This window comes from Pinus tabuliformis, chromosome J (assembly GCF_031772625.1).
Source record: "Pinus tabuliformis cultivar Carrire ecotype Pingquan chromosome J, CPIR1, whole genome shotgun sequence".
NCBI classification, from domain to species: domain Eukaryota; kingdom Viridiplantae; phylum Streptophyta; class Pinopsida; order Pinales; family Pinaceae; genus Pinus; species Pinus tabuliformis.
In genome coordinates, this window is record NC_142295.1 from 107,358,868 (window position 1) to 107,379,606 (window position 20,739).

General features: G+C 40.1%; 1 pseudogene; it reads left to right on the top strand.

Annotated features, from left to right (window-relative positions):
- Positions 1–8,012: 8,012 nt before the first annotated feature.
- Positions 8,013–16,241, top strand: LOC149225759 (dynamin-related protein 3A pseudogene; annotated as a pseudogene).
- The last annotated feature ends 4,498 nt before the right edge of the window (positions 16,242–20,739 follow it).

Consider the following 20,739-nt stretch of genomic DNA (forward strand, 5'->3'; position numbering starts at 1 on the left):
ATTTGGCTCAAAAGAGTAATGTTACGAAGCTTTTAAAGGGAAATTGTGATGATGAGCAACACTTGGTTAACTTTTGATCCTTCTTTCTTGCTTAGGTATGATATCTTTAAGGTCAATGATGTCTGAATGGAAAATACAATCCATTCGAATGGAAAGCCTTGAGCAGAATCATGATGCCCATATTCATTTTAGGATCTTCATTCCTTGACTCAACAATATAATTGAATGGTGTTCTACATGTGGATCCAATTGAGTAATATGTCAGGGAAAGGAGAAAACTAGAGCGAGCATAGAATTTCAGAGGTATATAATAGTCTCTAAAGGAATAATCTCTCTTTCTCTCGACAAGTCGGGACCCCTCTTCCGCTCTAGAGATATAAATGTTGATAAAATTCCAATGAGCATAGTGAAAATAAAATAAGGTGTGAAAGAAGAGAAAGGATTCCTATGTAGATAGTTAAAGCAAGAAACTTCACCAGCGTACTAAACAGGCTCACTGACAATGAAGTAATGCTTTTGTTCCTGTAGTGACTTCATCGAGGTACTAAACAAGCTTGTTGGTAGTGGAGGAACACTAGAGATGGAATTAAAAATTTGATCATCTTAAACTCGCAAATATATACTATCCTCCTCCCGGACTGAAACAATTGAGATATGGTAGGCCTTGTAAATGTGTTTAGCTGAGAAAGGGGATAGGAGAGAGTATACTTATAACCGGGATAAATGGGGAAGTTGAGGTAATCCACATGGTGAGTCAATACTTTCTAAAAGACTAGACTCTATCTCTACAGCTATACCAAAACATAGAAGGTGTATTTTTCCAGTTTGTCGCCAAGTGTTGTTGTTATGACAAACACCCTGCAAAAATTTTCCTTTATCCTAAATTTTGGAGCCTCCTTATGATATTATGATCTGTCATCTCAAGTTTTTCATGTTCACTTCATGATTGGTTGATATTTTTCTAAGTCCTTAAGTCTTATTGTGATATTCTAAATGTCAAAGTCACTTGCTTACACATGCTTAGCTTTTGATGCATCACAAGCGCACCTCTTTCTAGCAAGCATAATAGTCAATGTATACTTTTGAAGATAGGCACTGCACAACCCTTAAAGATAGTCTTGCGCAGTCTTTGGAAATAATTCTTATGCAGTCCCTAGATACAATGACTACACATTGCCTGGTGGTAGTAACTATGCAACTCCTGATGATAATGATTGTGCAACCCTTGGTGGTAGTGACTGCACAATTCATAAAGACAGTGCCTGCGCAGCCTCTGTTAATAGTCAGTGTGCAATTCCAATTGACAGTGAGAATAAAATTATCCAAGTTAGAGTTGTCACACTTCTTAGTGGCATCCACCTCGCTCGTGTTTGCTCTCCTTGTATGAAGAGTCTAACTCGAAGCTCTTTTCATAGCTTTCTTTCACTTCTGATCTTTGTGCACCTTGAAGCATAAGAAACATTCTCTCACTCTCAGTTGCATATGTACCATCATCCCAATGATTTTTCTCAACTATCGCTTTCGCGCGCTTTTTCTTTCATAAGTGTCACTTTCACTTTCATGACTGACATTTTTACTTGCTTTCACTTACGAAAGTGTAATTTTTTCTTTCTTTAGCTTTCATATGTGTCAATTTCACTTTCTTTATCTTTTACAAGTGTTCTTTTCACTTATTCTTACTGTAACAAGTGTCAGTTTTGATTGTTTCACTCCTACATGTGTTGCACTTTGGCGCACCACTAGAGGCAACTCTATTACACTCTTCTGCATTAGTGAACTTACATATCAGAAGAATATGCACTAGACACTCTCCCATAGCTCAACTCACTTTCTGTTTGCAGTTGACACTTGTGTTGTAACTTGTATTCTAAGTGTCACAAAGCTACATTTCAACTGTCGCACTCAGAAATAAGTGTCACTTTGTTGTCGTTTCAAGGTATGCATGTGGATATTGAGTATTGTGCATTCTCTTGGCTTGTGTTTGATGGTATACATGTGTGTGAATATGTTTTGGAACTTGTTTATATCATGTGTTATCTCTTTTTCATTAATCCAACACTCATCCATTTTTTGGGCTTTCCCTTGTCTTCACACTTTGCATACCTAAACTCTCGTCGATTGGATGAATGCATTGCACATTCTTAGCCAATAAGGATGCATCCCTTACCTCTTATAACTATGCACTTGCCATCCTAAGGGAAGCCTCTTCCACAAACACATTGTGCAATCCTGAGGCATAGTCTCTCAAGTATTTACTGCTTACACCTGCTCACTGCACCCAAAGCTGACTCCTTCCTGCCTCCATTGCACATTGTGTAGTTCTAGTGGAAAGTTGTAACAACCCTGTTCAAAAATCCATGTAAAAAATAAACAAAGTTAAAATAATACCTTGGTCATGGGACATGTATTCCAAGTTGAATGTTCGGCAAAACATAGTGATGGGGATCGCTTGTGATTAACTAAAGGCTAAGGAAATTTCCAAAGGAAATGGCAAAGGCTTTGGAAAGGCATGAGGCATTTATTTCCATTTTATTGATGAAAATAATGGAAATTAGGAGAAAAGGAAGGTGAAAGGTCACTAGATGCATGTGAGGAGGAAAATCAAGAAAAATAATGGAAAATGAAGAAAATGTAGACCTCATTAATAAAAAGGTTTTTGAGGATCAGTTCATGGCTTTTGTCAGTTCAGTTTTGGAGCTCTCTCTCTATTCTCTTTCTCTCATACTCTTGGACACTTAGATTTTTATTGGAGAACTCTTGGAGGAGTGTGGCATACTTGGAGTTTTGGAGCAAGAAGGAAAAGGAAGAGCAAGAAATCGTAAGAGGACATTGGGATCAGTAGCTACAACAGGTTTTGCTTGCAGGTATCAAGTTGCATGTATGTTTTCCTCACTAGTTTTGGCATGCATGGCACATGCATGTGGTTTCTAGGTTATGATTTTTCATTGGCATGGAGGTTTGCTTGGATTGACAGTGGATTTTCCTAGCCTTTCCATGTCCTCGATAGTCATGGCATTGTGGGTTTACTTTCTTTCTTTTTTTTGGTTGGTTTTCTTGTGCCTTTGGTTGTGGGTTGAGTTACTAGTTCCTAGAAGCCTTGGTTGGACAAATGCTCTAGAATCCCTGTAACAACGTGGGTTCAACTAATAGTCCTGGAATCCCTCGTTGGACAAATTCTCTTGAAACCCAATAGCATTTGTGGGTTGAGTTACTAGTCCTAGAAGCCATGGTTGGAACAAACGCTCTGGAGCCCTGGACAGCTTGGGTAGAGACCAATCTAGTGATGGTTAGTGATGTACGACCGTGAGGTGGAGTCACTGGTAGAGGGTTGAGGTGGTTTGGCCTCTGGTAGCCCTAGATGGTTTTGATTGATTTATTTTATGAGATCCCACATTCATGCTTCAAATATGGCACGAGGGTGAGAGGCTGAAAGAAAGATTTGGTTCAACCTAGTCTATGGTCGGGTGGTTCGTGGAAGTCCCATACCTGGTCATCTTATGCAATCATCAATAAGAGCTCTCTTTCTCCTTGTTATTTTATGGGTAAATATACTTGTTTATATGTGGCTTATATGGTTTTTATATCCTTGATATTTTTGTTGGTTATATGTTGGTTATGAATGAGTTTATGACAGTGGAAATGTATGGCTCTCATCATGTTTTGGTTAATCATTGAATGTATAATGAATATGTGACTTAATAGATGGTAATGCAGTTATTGTGATGAGTTGTCAATGCTTCTTAGTGATTCTCAGATAAGTAGGAGACCCTTATGCTTGAATCTGTTGTTTAAACTTGTAGATTTCATCCTTGTGACATGTTTGATGAAATGCCTGTCATGGATAGTAGGGGTCTAGTCAAGTCCTTGTTCAAGTAATTACATTTGTATCAATATTCCATTGTTATCTTTCATTTCTGGAAGTGTCATGGAGTTCTAGGCAGTGACCTAAGCCCTGGGCCTGAAAAAGTGGCACAAAAGTTGGATTCCTAGGCACATAACTGCTTGGGAAATTCCCCAGTTGCAGGCATACCCATGATGCAGGAGCAGCTGGAGGGTCCCATTCACACTCATGCCCATGTCAATGGGAGTGTCTGGGGGATTAATGAGGTAAAAAGTTAATTTTTCTCAGGGGCTAGTCACCTAGAAGGTTGGATGGCTCTTGGGGGTTCTGTAGTGGGTTTGGAAGGTCTTTGTTGTTGTGTTTTGTTGGTTCCACTTCCTTAACTGACACATAGGGAGTTGAATCATATAATAGTAACTCTTTGTCACATGGTTACCCTGGTTGGTCGGTTACTTGGGTAGATGTGGGAGGAGGGTGTTACTGAGTGGTAACAGACCATGGTTTCGTTCTCTTTGGGTGATATCTGATACTACAGAGTGGTATCAGAGCACGGTTCACCCCTCAGACTGGATGGGTGGTGTGTTGGTCATGCATTCATGTCAGTTGCATATGTGTTTCTTATGCTTATGGTCTATGTGCTTGTTGCATATGCATGGTGTTGTCGTGGAATATGCCGTCATGGGTGTATGATTGGTTATGCGTTGTTTATGCATGTCAAGTGCTTACGTGTTATCAAGTGTGCATTGGTATGGTTGTTGTTGTCATGCATGAGGTCATGGTATGTGATTGATATGGTTGTGCATTGATGACTAGACGATAGTTAGAACGATGTCTATATTTTGTTTTATCTGTATGCTACATATTTACATGTTGTTATGATTATGTTTATACATGTATTATGCTAAATCGGTTGATCTTGCAGATGAGCTATCCTCCCTGAATAATGTTAAGATACGTTGGTTTGTTTATGATTTGGTTTAGCTGACATAAGATGCCTTGCAGGAAAGAGATCAAGACGACTAACAAGATGGTAGAAGACAATTCATGAGATTCTCCTTATGGATCATATGGGCAACGTGGTGTTGGGAATTCTTTTGACTTAGCATACACAATAAGAAGATCGAGGGCAGAAATAAGGAGTTGCAAAGCAGATAATGACATACTCATACAAGCACAGGAGAAACAAGCAGAGGTTAATGTCGTAACCCTTAAGAGTTTGTCAGAATTGCAGCGACAAGGGCCACTTTGGATCAGTCATGAACAAGAGGACATAACTAATGGGGCATATGGCAGTAGGTCTCCTAGTGGGTACAGGTCAGACATATATGACATGATCAGAGATGGCAGGTTCTTGGACAGTCTGGATAGGAGAGGCGATAGACACAGGTACTATTCTAGTTTTGGTTGTAACAGGCACTATGGTCGTCATCGTTATCATCCTTACAGGAGGAGTTAGGAGGAGTGATAGGGGATATTTGTCGAATGAGTTTAAAAAATCAAAGCCACCTACATTTGATGGAGAGATGAAGAAAAAACATGATGTAGAAGCGTGGTTGCTTGGAATGAATAAGTTCTTCAGATTGCATAATTACTCAAAAACCATGAAGGCCAGAATAGCTACATTCAATCTTAAATGTAAAGAAGATATCTGGTGAGAAGATTGAAAGAGCGTAAGAGATATTTATGAGGAGGAGTTGACTTGGAGTGAGTTCGAGATGTTATTCTGGAACAAGTATCTATCGGAGAGATACTATGATGACATGGCAAAGGAATTTTATGAGTTGAAGGTGGGATCTATGATCGATGAGGAGTACACTAGAAGATTCTTGGAGCTACTAAGGTATGTGCCTTACCTCAAGGAGTAGAAGGCCAAGATTCAAAATATCATTAGTGGGTTGCCGATACCATTCAAAGATAGGATTGAGTTTGATGAGCCTAAACCATTGGAGGAAGCCATCAAAAATCTAAAGCATCGTTATGAGCAATTGAAACGCAGATCTGAGACTAAGCAGGATTGGAAGTGTAATGATAAGAATAAAGGAAAATTGGATAAGAAGTGAGCAAGACCTCCGGATATAGGTAACAAAGAGAATTGTTCACCACCTAAGAATTTCAATACATCTGGCAAAGGACAAGGAATTCGGTCTAAGGAGCAGAATAAGAGTGAAAATAGGTAGCCCGTGCAGTGTTGGACTTATGGAGGAGAGCATCATAGAAGAGATTGTCCACAATATGAGGGTGGTAGACCGCAGATCTACAATGTTCACGAGGCACAGACAGTGGGAGATGTTGAACAAAGTATTCCTAGGATCTATGCAGTGCTGGATAACAGGCAGGCAGATCACCAAGCGTTTATTATCGAGATGGATGGTAAGCTTTGTGATCAAGTTGTTTCTATTTTGATTGACCCTATATCTAATTATAGTTATGTTAATCCTGGCCTGGTGGATAAGTGTGGTTTGAATAAAGAAGTACATGCAGAGTCTTGGTTAGTGCAGTTGGCTACAAGTACAAAGAAGTGAGTTCATCAATGGGTAAGAGCTTGTGCATTTGATTTGAATGGTATGCCTACCTCAACACATTTGAATATATTATCGTTAGGATCATATAGTATGTTATTGGGTACAGATTAGTTGTATCTTCATAGGACCAAGGTGGATTATTTTGACAAAGCTATTGAGTGCCTGGATGACAATGGGGAACAAAGAGTCTTGCAGGGTAAGAAGAAAGCAACATCAGTGAGAATGGTGACATCTATGCAGGCCAAGCGTAATCGCAGGAAAGGGTGTGTGTTATTTGCAGTGCATATTTCTAGTGACAAAGGTAAGGAAGTTGAGGATGCGGATGTTTTGAGCAAGTACCTAGTTCTATAGAAGTTTTAGGATGTATTTCCCGTAGATATTTCAGAGTTTCCACCTCATAGTGAAGTAGACTTTTCTATTGAGTTGGTATGAGGGGCAGCACCAACATCTAAGGCATCTTATAGGATGAGCACACTGGAGTTGGTAGAGTTTAAGTTTCAGTTGAAGGAAATGCTTGAAAAGGGATACATTAGGCTAGGTGTGTCACCATGGGGCACACCGATATTGTTTCTGAACATGAAAGATGGTACTCTCAGGTTGTGCATTGATTATAGGTAGTTGAACAAAGTGACCATCAAGAACAGGTACCCATTGTCGAGGATTGATGAATTGTTTGATTAGTTGAAGGGAGCAGTAGTGTTCTTGAATATTGATCTGAGATATGGATATCATGAGGTACGCATTAAAGAAGATGACATTCACAAGACAACTTTCCAGACCAGGTACAAACATTATGAGTTTGTTGTAGTTCCATTTGGTTTGAATAATGCTCCAACTACTTTTATGTGCTTGATGAATAGTGTGTTGCATCCTTATTTGGAAAAGTTTGTTATTGTGTTCATTGATGATATATTGGTATATTCTAAAAATGAAGAAGATCATGTCGAACACTTAGCAATAGTATTGAGATTGTTGAGAGAGCATCAGTTGTATGCTAAGCTCAACAAGTGTAGTTTCTTTCAGACTAAGGTACATTACTTGGGACATGTGGTTTCCAAGGAAGGCATAACAGTGGACCCAGAAAAGGTAAGAGTTATCATGGAGTGGGCAGCTCCTAGGAACGTGTATGAGGTGAGGTCCTTAATGGGGTTAGCAGGTTATTACAGCAGTTTCATCAGGAGATTCTCATAGATTGCTTATCCTATCACATCATTGCAAAGGAAAGGAAATAGTTTTGAATGGAAAAAGGAATGTGCATCTAGTTTTGAGCAGTTAAAGCAGTTGTTGACACATGCTCCAATGTTAAAGATCACATATCCAGACAAAGAGTTTGTGGTATGTATAGATGCTTGCAAGAGAGGGCTTGGTGGAGCCTTATGCAGGAAGGACATGCAGTATGCTATGAGTCACAGAAACTAAATAAGCACTAGCAGAACTATCTAACACATGATCTTGAGTTGGAAACGATCATTCATGCATTGAATATGTGGAGGCACTATCTTCTTGGTAGACAATTTGTATTAATGAGTGATCATAGTGGATTGCGATATCTATTAGACCAACCAAATCAGAATGTCAGGCAAGCTAGATGGTTGGTCACGATCAGTGAGTTCGACTTTGAGATCAAGTATATTAAAGGTAAAGAGAACATGGTTGCAAATGCTCTCAGCATATGGATACAAGTAAATCATATAGTAGTTATGAGCTCCTATGAGACAGATCTACAGGATAAGATCTTGCGGGCAGGTTAGCAGGATGTCATGTATATGGAGCTTAGGCATAGATTGTAGCAGAGTACAGGTACATGTACATGTATTGGTATAGGTACATGCAATGGTATAGGTACAAGTACATGTATAGGTGCAGGTGAACAGGATGTGGACTAATGTCCTACGATAGATGGATTGGTAAGGTTTAGAGACATGATATATGTGCCAGACAACAATGAACTCAAGAAGGTGATATTGAGGGAGTTTCATGTGAACCCATATTCAGATCACCCAGGTTATCATAAGATGCTGAAAACAATGAAGAAGTTTTACTATTGGTCGAATTTGAAGAGAGACGTAACAGAGTTTGTGGCTAGGTGCTTGGATTGTCAGCAGGTAAAAGCAGAGTGCAAGCATCTAGGTGGACTACTACAGCCGATTATGATTCTAGAGTGGAAATGGGAGGTCGTTTCCATGGACTTTATCATAGGTTTATCGAGGACATCTAGACAACATGATTCCATCATGGTCATGGTGGACAGGTTGACAAAGGTTGTGCACTTCATTCTAGTGAAGTCTACATACTCAACAAATGATGTAGCACAAGAATTCATTAAGGATGTGGTAAAATTGCATGGTGTTCTGAAAAAAATTGTGTCATACAGGGATGCTAAGTTCACTTCTAGGTTCTGGAAAGAGTTATTTGCAAGTTTAGGTACAGAGCTGGCCTTCAACACAAATTATCATCCACAGACAGATGGACAAACAGAGAGGGTCAACAATATATTGGAGGATATGTTGAGGATGTATGTGATGCATCAACAGTGGAAGTGGGAAGAGTATCTTCCACTGGTAGAGTTTTCTTACAAAATGGGTATCATGAATATTTGAGGATGAGTTAGTTTGAGGCATTGTATGGGTGGAGTTGTAACACTCCCATTAGTTGGAGTGATCTAGTTAACAAGGTGTTGATTGTGTTAGAGTCGGTCTAGTAGCCCTCCACCGGAGATCAAAGCTCTTTGCATTTCATGATTAGGTGTCCCATCAGTGTGATCATGTTGCATTCCGTTAGGCATGCCATAATCCTGGTGGAGGGGGTTTGTGTCTTTATTCCCCTCTTGTTTGGTACTGTTGGTTCAGGTTTGTTCAAATAAATAAAATCCTCAAAAGGTTCATTCATCTTGCTTTAGGTTTTAAGGTCTCAGGTCTAGGGTTGAGTCCATTTTTGTCTTGAGAGGTCATAAAGGACCAGCAGGCCAGAGGGATGTCCTTCATTAAACATTTCTTATCATTGTACAGCTAAATTTTACCTTGTTCTCAAAAACTCTATTTTTGAAAACAAAGGTCATTATCTCATTTTGTAAAAATTCTCAAAATTTCAAATTCTTCAAATGTCGAAGTGCAGCCTTGGTCTCCTTTGCCAGAGCATCCTAGAAGCTATCCTTGCAAAAATTTTCAGAAGAAATCATCATTTCAACCAATTTTTCAAAGAAATGAAATTAAAGATCAGAGCCAATTAAATCAAAAAGTGTCAACATTCAAAACATTACAAAGAGGGTTTTGGGAAAGTAAAAATTAAAAGGAAGCCTATAAAAGCATGTCATTCCTCATTTGCAAACTCATTTGCCTCTCACAAGCAAAGTGTAATCTTGCAAAGGCGATTTGAGGAGTTCTTGAGCAAGTCGAGCAGTTTCAGGGGCGCGCTACGTGTCAGGCAAACTTTTCCAGTGTTAATTTACAAGTGCGCTACGCGTTGGAGGCATGCTACGCGTTGGGCAGGGCGCTACGCGTTGGGGATTCAGCTCAAAAAACTGCCAGCAAGTCATCAAAACGACTTTTCTCCCAGGGAAAGTGCAGGTAGGCTTCTCCTCTATGCCTAAATTTGGTTTTGCACAATGAAAAAGAGAATTAATGTGTTCAAATGCTATGTAAATGATAAATCAAAACCCTCTCTTGTTATGGAAAATTTAAAGTTTCAATGGCACTAGGGTTTTGAATTTCTCTTGTTGTCCAAGGTTGCCCTTTGTAAATTCCTTTTTCCCTCATTTTCATCACTTTTCTCCCTCAAATTTTCCCTTGAAATTTCATCATTCTCCTCTTTAAAATTCCTAAAAGCATATTTAATTCCTAAAACCCTACTTCACTTTAAAATCCCATAATTTGGTAATTTCCCATTCTTGTCTTCCCTAAATTCCTCCTTTGTATTTATTCTCCCTAATTCCCACATGTTCCCCTATCCCTAACAAGTTCCCTTGTATTTATGTCCCCTTGGTGACAGCATTTGAAAAGTCAAAGAGCAGTTAATTGGGTGCCAAGTCAGCAATATATTTCAGTCATCTTGCCTTCATAACCATGTCAGAAACAGAATTAGATTATGAGCAGAGCTATGACAGTGATTCATCACCAGAGGTAGAAGTGCCAAGGAGGCATCATAAGGGTGGTAAGGGTGGTCGGCATGTCAGAGAGGAGCCCACTTCATTGGCTCATTTGCAAGCTTGTCCACTTGCAATGTCATGTTTTCGATATCAATCATGCTTTGGATATTGTGAGAGGATCTCACAAATTCAACACCATAGAGAGCTGGTTCGCTTGTTTGTCCTACATTTGCACAATGGCCATGTGAACCTTGCAGGAGTGGATTTCACCTTATCACCTGAAATGGTTGCTCAAGCCACCGGGATACCAAATGTTGGGGAAGAGTGGACCAAGCGCAAGCTGCTAGACAAATTTCATTATCAACCATACATCAAACCCGGATGCATGAGGCACCTTACTGCTGTTTTTCCTTTCAAATTCCTAAGGGATGAGTATGCACCCTTGATGAGGCTCATTATGTGTTATTTCACTTGTGAGGGCAGATTTTCACGTTTATATTCGTATCATATCCGTTTGTTGATGCATTTCACCCGGGTACGAATGATGAACATTCCATTTTTCATGTGCCGAAATATAGAGAAGATGGTGCCCGTAGTGCAAAGGAAGACTCCCACACAGCAGCTCAAAAGTATATATCATTATGCACTGATCGAGATCATAATGATGCATCAGTTGGCACAGCAGGATATTGCTTGGGAGGATTTCATTTCTCGCGACTTCTTCACGGTGCCACAGCCACCTCCCGAGGTTGTCCATGATGAGGGAGGGCCTTCACAGCAGTTTGATGTTCCTGAGCTAGAGCATGTCAACACTCCTCCTTATGTTACATATCAGAGAGGCCACAAGGCCTTATTTGCATCTGCACGGCGAGTATTATCTCCACATCAGGTGGAAGGGGTCTCGCCTTCTTCATCAGCACAGCGAGTGTTATCTCCACATCAGGTAGAAGGGGCCTCGCTATCGACAGCAGCACAGGTACAAGAGAGAGGCAAGCAGCCCAAGATTGATGAGGGGCCATCAGGTGATCCAGGCATAGATGTTGTTGACCTTGATATCAGTTCTCCTAGCCTAGAGCCAAAGGAGATCATCCAGCAACTAAGGGCTGAAAATGACTTGTTGCAGCAAAATTTGGAAATGGAAAATTGGACAGTCACATACTTAGAGCAGCGGAACAAGCAATTAGAAGATGAACACTCTCTTGATGAGTTGCGGAGGATCCGAGAAGACCGGAACTTGGCTCGCAAGAGACCCGGTGATTTGACACCTAAGGAGCAAAGCTCTATGCTCATTCAGGTGAACACACATTTAGAGAGGTTGATAGAAAAGGAAAATAGGGACAAAGACATGCTCCGCCACATGAAGAACCATTATTGGACCCGCATGCACGTGTGCAAAGCAAAAATGAAGGTACTTAAAGAACGCTTGGCCAAGGCACTAAAATGGAGGAAAAGGCCCGATCCGCTTCAAATTTTCGCTGAAGCAACCTTGAGGGAGCATGGTGCTCAATGACACACCTCCAGCTCAAATTTCAGGAAATTTTGAGCAATTTTGGTCAATTTTGACTTTTTGTGCCAAACACAGGTTTTTTCCCTCAAGGCGTAGCGCGCCGCGCGCTACCCTTAAGTTGGGGAGGTCCATTTCAGGAAAAGTCAGCATTTTTGGATTTTTCATGGGAAAATACACTTGCTTAGCCACTTCCAAGAAGTTTCATGGAGATTTGAGCCCCCAAAAGGTCAAAAAACAAGCAAACAATGACCTTCTGCCACTTTTGGACACACGGGAAGCAGTCTTGGGAGATTGCAATTTTGGAGGGGCAAATGGCCACCAAATTGAGAAATTCCACTTGGGCGGGAGAGTAGACATCCAGACCTTTCCAGAAAGCCCACTTGTGCCTCATTTGTATGCCGGGAAGTGCCTCAAAAGTGGCATGAAAGGCGCGCTACGCGTTGGGAAAATTTGCCAGTTTTGCACCTTCAGCTCAGGAAGACGCAGCATTGATTAGTTTTGACTTTTTGGTGGGATTTTCATCCTCTTTGATGTAATTGATTTAATTTCATGTTGACATGACATTTTTTTTACCTATTCTAGAAGATTCATTCATAAAATGACAAAAAATTAATTAATGAATTGGTTTCCTAGCTTACAGAGGCAAGTTGTTTTGATTGCCTAGATTGTAGTGCTCAGTTTAGAATTGGTTGAAACAGCTCCTAGGATGATGAGCTCGACCCCTAGAGGCTAGGGAATGGGTTGGCATGGTCTATATTATGTATTTTCTAAATCATTTTCATGGTTGGAGAGGTTGGACTCTTGAGGGATAAGCTTAGATTGTATTACTCTTTGTATCTCTGCAATTTTGGCAAAGGAAAGACCAGGGTTTTGCAGCACTATTTGGGATTCCTGTGGTGATTTGTGTTGATGGTGTGTTTCTCTCATATACTTGTAAGTTTTTTATGTGTATCATTTTCCTACTTCTCTTTTCTACACATTAAGTAAATGAAGTGTTAAGGTAGAATTCATAATTTATATGCTCTGCCTTTAAGTTTGCTTAATATCTATGTTTTCCTCTATCTAAAGAGAATTTTCGAAAGTTTCTTGCTCTCTTTAGCTCCTCATCGGTCATTTCTATCCATTCACTTAATTCAAAGGCATCAAGACAATCTCCTACCTTGCCCCAAAAAGACCTCTGCAAAAACTGTGTCTCATCCCCGCACCCAAAATTGCTGTGCTCAGTTCTCCACCAAAACTCTAAAAATTTAAAATCAAACTTTCTCTATCAGTTTACTAGCCTAAAATCAGTGTTCTTTATTGGTCATCTCCGCCCTTTGAAGACCTTTTTCCGAGAAAGACTCGGAGAGAGCCCTCTCCTTCCCCGTAGGGCTAGCTACGAGGCTAAGTGGTTTGATGTTGCCTTGGATTTTGTCTTTTTCAGCCTGAGGCAAAATTCAAGCGCTAACATATTGGTGACCATACTGGGGAGAACATTCGACTTGTTGATTGTCTTGTCCCAGTACATGAAATCAACTTGCAGATCTGATGCTGATGGTGGACAGCAGTCAGACACATATGCAGGCTGAACCATTCACCTGGCGACTCCAATTCGATCCAGACATTCCAGTGCTTGTTGATTCACTCATGCAATGGTAGGGTATTTGGCAAACCCTGCCCTGTGTGAAGCTGTAGAAGAAATAAGAAATGAGTTAGCAGATTCTGAATTTGATGAAGATCTTTTTAGTGCCTTGCTTCAATGGTTGAAATCTCCAAAGTTCCCTTGTTTCAAAACTAGATTTTGCGAGTTAGTTGTTGAAAGAATCGAGAAGGAGATTCAATATTTAGATGAGCAGATCCAGTCATATGATTTCCAAGACCCTAAAAAGTTCTTGGAAATCCTTCCTCCTTCGCAACAAGAAATCATAGAATTGCCTACAGATGTTTACATTGATAGTGTGCAGCTGGAAGTATGTATTGCAGAGTTGGAGCAGCCAACAGAGTCCAGCTTCCGCGATCCAATGGCAACATACATGGACACATTTTTCAGTTCGATTGATAGATCAAGCTGTCTTATACATAGCCAGATTCATTACATGCATGAAGAGCTGCCAGCAATAACATCTCTGTCCTGGTGGAAGCATTCTCAAGCGGCATCATTTTTAGGTTTACTTGAATGGTTGATCTGGCATTTTAGTATTACCTGATCTATTTTTGCAGCAAAGTAGGGTAGCTTTTGTAAATAAATAAGCAGCCAAAAGGCAACATCTTGTTCCAGTTTCATTACAGTTTAGTTTGAAGTTTGCCGAATTAGTCTTTCAATCAATTCAGTCAGTTTCCAGTTAATAAGATGAGTCTTCGGTTGTGTTTATTTTTTGAAATAATGGACTCCATTGCCCAATGAATGGAGGCACTGTCTGCTCTCCCAAAGTTCTGCGGTTCTTGGCACCTCCAAAAAGCGGCAGCTGCCATCCCAAGTGGAGCCGATGTTAGACTCCGTCTTGTATGTCAAATGTGAGATTGATTCTTCTTCAAAACCCTGTTTTGAAGAAGAAATCATTAAATGTGTTTTTCAGAATATGTATCAAATTCTCCAGCTCTTCAAAAGGCAGCATCTTCTTCAGCTCCTATCTCTGAAAAAACAAAAATAGAAGAAAACAAAACATCATCAGCAATCAGAGGCAAAGCAAGTTACAAGCTATTTGGAGAGGTCTCACTAAAAATCCCAAACAAACTTCATTGTCACAGCTATTGAATCAAATCATTGTGTTAGCGCTGGGAATGCCCTGCGTCTTATTGATCAGAGGAATGTGATCCGAGGTGATTTTGTGCTTGTTAGTAGTGACACTGTGAGTAATATGTCTTTGAGGCAAGAGTTCATTCTGAGCAGCATGCATACAAGCCTCCATTGATAATTTCTTGCAATCTAGAAGCCGGCATATACTTTCGCTTTTACTAAGCTCAGGGTGTTCCTTAAGGTATATATCAATCGCTCTGTACAAATCATCATGAACTGGGCGTGCGAAATCGGGTATAGCTTCTGCAAAAATAGTGAATCTTGAAATTAATAGATTTGCATCTCGAGCAATCTCTGCCAAATATGCATCAATCAGCTTTGCAACTTTAAGCTTTGAGCTGTGTGCTGCAGAAGATGATCTTCTGCTCTCTACAAAGTCCAGGCTGAGACAGAGAAGGAAGTGGGGTTAAACAAGGGTGTATCTAACAAGAAAATCAGGTTAAAAATATTTTCTCCAAATGTCCTCAATATAACATTGGTCGACTTACCTGGGATAACAAGGGTTCCAGTGGGTGATCAACCTTCAGATATAGAGGCTAGAATCAGAACAATGATTCTATCATGCATTAAGCACGAGACGTGCATCATCCTAGTTGTTTCTCCTGCAAACTCTGATTTGTCAAATTCAGATGCGTTTCAGATGGCAAGAATGGCTGACCCAGATGGATCTCGAACCATCGGTGTGATAACAAAGCTCGATATTATGGACAGAGGAACTGATGCTCGTAACTTCCTTCTTGGAAATGTTGTCCCCCTTCGACTTGACGATATAGGGATTGTAAATCGCAGTCAAGAGGATATTATTGCAAACAAAAGCATTCGAGATGCACTGGCTTATGAAGAAGAATTTTTCCGCAGTCGGCCAGTGTATCACAGTTTAGCTGATCGATGCGGTGTTCCCCAGTTAGCAAAGAAGTTGAATCAGATTTTAGTACAGCATATCAAGGCAATCTTACCAAAATTGAAAGCTCGAATAAGTTCCTATGGCGAGACCATAGATTCCAAACATTTAATTCAATTGTGGATGGTAAAAGTGAAGAGATGGCAACAGCAGAGTTGTATGGAGGAGTAAGGATTCATTATATATTTCAGTCTATTTTTGTTAAGTGCTTAGATGAAGTTGATCCTTGTGATGATATCACTGATGAAGATATCCGAATGGCTATTCAAAATGCTACTGGCCCAAAAAATGCTTTGTTCGTTCTCGAGGTTCCTTTCGAAGTTCTAGTAAGAAGGCACATTTTTCGTTTATTAGATCCAAGCCTTCAATGTGCTCGTTTTATTTATGATGAGTTGGTAAAGATAGCTCATCAATGTGAAACAGTCGAGCTACAACGTTTCCTGCTTTAATGTAAGAAGTTGTAGGGATCTTTTTACAGGAAGGCCTGGCTCCTGCGGAGAGTATGATTGAAAATCTTATTGCCATGGAGATGGACTATATCAACACTTCGCATCCATCATTTATGGGTGGCAGAATTTCCTTTATCAAAGGACAATTGACTCATTTGTAGGCTATGACTACATGACATTTCCAAGTTTTATGAAGAATCATTAGATTGAGAGATTCTATGAGTATTTTCAGGCAGATAAGAGCATTCAACGAATACAACTGGCATAATATGCACAATTGTGAAATTGTTAAAGATTTCAAACAGAAAGCGAAGGTGAAAAGTAAAGGATCAAACACCACGAAGACATCGACCACAACAGAAAAATAGGAACCGATCTCCTACTAAGGACTTCAGTTAATGATTCAACAGGATCTGTGCTCCTGTTTGTCGACCATCAGAGGATTTTTAGAGGGACGCTGTTTTATTTTAGAATAGAGGAAATGCTCTTTTCTATTTTTATAACTGCAGGTGAAACAACGCCCCTGTTTTGGGGTCGATTTGTTTTTCCCCTAGCAGCGTTTATTTAATGTATTAAAAAATCATTTGTAAAAGAGAGCAGAGAGAGGAGAGAGAGTTCTGAGCGCTGGTGGAGGAGAGAGAACAACGTTTCATTGTACAGATTTTGACAGAGATTTTAATTAAGAAATGCAGCTCTGACCCCTGAGATTCATGTGGTATGAGATTTAACATTTGTGTCCTCTTTTGTTTCATATGTAGCCTGTTATGTGTTCATGTCATTTCATGATCATTTCCATTTGAACAAATCAAGTGATAAGGTAGAATTCATAATTTATATGCTCTGCCTTTAAGTTTGTTCATATTTAATGTTTTCTTCTGTTTGACAAGGATTCATCCTCTATGCCCTTGTCAACTCCTCAGCAGTCTTGCCATTCCATTTAATCTCAATTTGATGTTAAACTTTCTTGCCTACCTTGCCTCAGGAGATAATCTGTGTTTTTGATTACATTTCTCTGTTCAAGCTGTTTCTTTGCCCATGCAGCCCAGAAAAACCCCATCATTTTATTAAAAACCCCTTTTTATCAATTTACTAGCCTAAAATCAGTTTCTTTAAAGTCATCTCAGCCCCTTTTAGAAAACTTTTTGCTGAGATAGACTGGAGAGAGCCCTCTCCTGTCCTCGTAGGGCTAGCTACGAGGCTAAGTGGTTTGATGTTGCCTTTGATTTTTCCTTCCTCAGCCTAAGGCCAAATTCGAGCGCTAACAGATTGGACTGGACATGTTGGTGGAAATGGAACAGGAAATTCACGTAATCAAGAAGAATTTGAAAGAAACACGGGATAGGCAGAAGAGCTATGCATATAAAAATAGGGTATTTAAGGAGTTTTAGGTTGGGCAGTAGGTGTACTTGCACATCAAGCCGAAGAAGAGATCCTTGTGGATTAGATCATGTGCCAAGATGGAACCTCGGTTTTGTGGAACTTTCAGGATTCTTGAGAGGATTGGGCCAGTAGCCTATCAACTTGCACTGCCTCTGATAGTGAAATTCCATGATATTTTCAATGTGTCATTGCTTAAGAAGTATGTTAAAGATGATGATCATGTGATTGACTGGTCTGTATTGCAGGAAAATTTTAGTCGGAACCTCAGTGCATTTTGTAGAGAAAGATGCTCATGCTTCGGAACCGAGCAATTGAGCAAGTTAAAGTGCAGTGGAAGCACTTTGGGCCCGATGAAGCGACATGGGAGATGACAGATCAAATGCGGGCTATGTATCCTTCTCTATTCATTGGTTGAGCAAATTTTTTGGTATATGTTTCGGTATATGTCTTGGGTATATGTTTTGGTATATGTTTTGGTATGATGTTTTGGTATATGTACATATGTATATGGATCTAAATACCGCCATGAGTTATGTTATAAAGCTCTAATAAGCGGTATGGATGTCATGTCATTATGGTTGTCATGATGTTATGTTTTCATGTTGGTTTTCTTCTCAACAGGTTGATTATTATAAATACTGCAATGAGCTAAGTTATAAAGCTCCACGGAAAGTATGTTTTGCTTCCAACAGTCTTGTGATTGTAGGTGTCGTTGAACATAAAGGAAGGTCTTCCCCCAAGGGGGAGGGTTCTGTAATAGCCCTGGTAAAAAATCCATGTAAAAATTAATAAAGGTAAAATAAGAACTTAGTCATGGGACACGTATTCCAAGCTGAATGTTGGGAAAAACATAGTGATGGGTAGCAATTGTGATTAATTAATGGCTACGAAAATTAGCAAAGGAAATGGCAAAGGCGTTGGAAAGGCATGAGGCATTTATTAGCATTTTATTTATGAAAATAATGGAATTTAGGAGAAAAGGAAGGTGAAAGGTCACCAGATGCATGTGAGGAGGAAAATGAAGGAAATAATGGAAAATAAAGAAAATAGAGGCCTCATTAATAAAAAGGCTCATGAGGATCAGTTCATGGCTTTTGTCAGTTCAGTTTTGGAGCTCTCTCCATATTCTCTCTCTCTCATACTCTTTGACACTTACAGTTTTCTTGGAGCACTCTTGGAGGAGTGTGGCATACTTGGAGTTTTGGAGCAAGAAGGTAAAGGAAGAGCAAGAAAACGCAAGAGGAAATCGGGATCAATAACTACAATGGGTTTTTCTTGCAGGTGCCGAGTTGCATGTATGTTTTCCTCACTAGTTTTGGCATGCATGGTGTATGCATGTGGTTTCTTGGTTATGATTTGTCATTGACATGGAGGTTTGCCTAGATTGACAACAATTTTTCCTAGCCTTTCCATTTCCTTGATAGGCATGATGTTGTGGCTTTACTTTATTTTCTGGTTTGTTTTCTTGTGCCTTTGGCTATGGGTTGAGTTACTAGTTCCTGGAAGCCTTGGTTGGGCAAGCACCCTGGAAGCCCTGTAACAACTTGGGTTGAGTTACTAGTCCTAGAAGCCCTGGTTGGACAAACGCTTTGGAAGCCCAACATCAGTTGTGGGTTTAGTTACTAGTCCTGGAAGTCCTGGTTGGAACAAACGCTCTGGAGCCCTAGACATCTTGGGTAAAGACCAATATGGTGATGATTAAGGATGTCTAACCATGAGGTTGAATCACTGGTTGAGGGTTGAGGTAGTTTGGCCTCTGGAATCTTTGGATGGTTTTGATTGATTTGTTTTATGAGATCCCACATTCATGCTTGGAACATGGCATGAGGGTGACTAGCTGAAAGAAATATTTGGTTCAACATAGTCTACAATCAGGTGGTTCATGGAAATCCCATACTTGGTCGGCTTATGCAATCATCAATAAGAGCTCTCTTTCTCCTTGACATTTTATGGGTAAATATACTTGCTTATATGTGGCTTATATGGTTGTTATATCCTTGATATTTTTGTTGGTTATGAATGAGTTTTATGACAGTGGAAATGTATGGCTCTCATCATGTTTTGGTTAATCACTGAAAGTACGATGAATATGTGACTTAATAGATGGAAATGCAATTATTTTGATGAGGCATCAATGCTTCTTTGTGATTCTCAGATAAGTATGAGACCCATATGCTCATATTTGTTGTTTAAACATGTAGATTACATCCTTGTGACATGTTTGTCGAAATGTTTGTCATGGCTAGTAGGGGTCCAGTCGAGTCCTTGTTCAATTAATTACATTTGTATCATTATTTCGTTGTTATCTTTCATTTCTAGAAGTGTCATGGAGTGTTGGGTAGTGACCTGAGCCCTCGGCCTAAAAAAGTGGGATAGAAGTTGGAGTCGCAGGAACATAATTGCTTGGGAAAGTCCCCAGTTGCAAGCATACCCATGTTATGGGAGCGACTGGAGGGTCCCAGTCACACTCATGCCCATGTCAATGGGACTGACTGGGTGGATTAATGAGGTAAAAAGTTAGTTTGTCTCAGGGGCTAGTCGCCTGGAAGGTTGGATGGTTCCTGGGGTTCTACAGTGGGTCTGGAAGGTCTATGTTATTATGTTCTACTAGTTCCACTTCCTTAACTGACACATAGGGAGTTGAATCATATCATAGTAACTCTTTGTCACATTTTTACCTCGGTTGGACAGTTATTTGGGTAGATGTGGGAGGAGGGTGCTACAATAGTGGAGCCTCCTCCTAGTCATTGCTAAAGAGAATTGTGTAATTTAGTGAGCATGTTCCTCAATCATTGCACAGTTACAGTGGCTAGTCATATCTCTCTTGTTGACTGAAACCCCTCACTGCGCAATATCTTGTCCTGTCTTGCCTCCTACTATGCATTGTGTAGTTCTAGTGACAATGGGGTCGTCCCTCAATCCCTATGAAGCTCAGCTGCACAATCCTTACCTCCTTTTTCTTGATCACTACACACCTATGCATCCTCAGTCAGCAAGCTCATCACCCTTATCTCCTGGACTTTCCCATTGTGCAGACCCTTAACAGTCTCCCCTTATTGTGCATTACACAGTTCCAGTGGACAATATGGTCATCCCTTGGTCACTATTGAGCTCAACTACACAATTCCTAGTCTCTCTCTCTCAAAACCCTTGCCCATTTCCTCATCACAATCAAAATTTCCATGAGCAAGCAAAGGTAGAATATATGGTTTTTAGACTAATGTTGGCTTGTCATGAGTGGAGTTCATTTGCAAGTATTATCATCTCAACATGATAGGG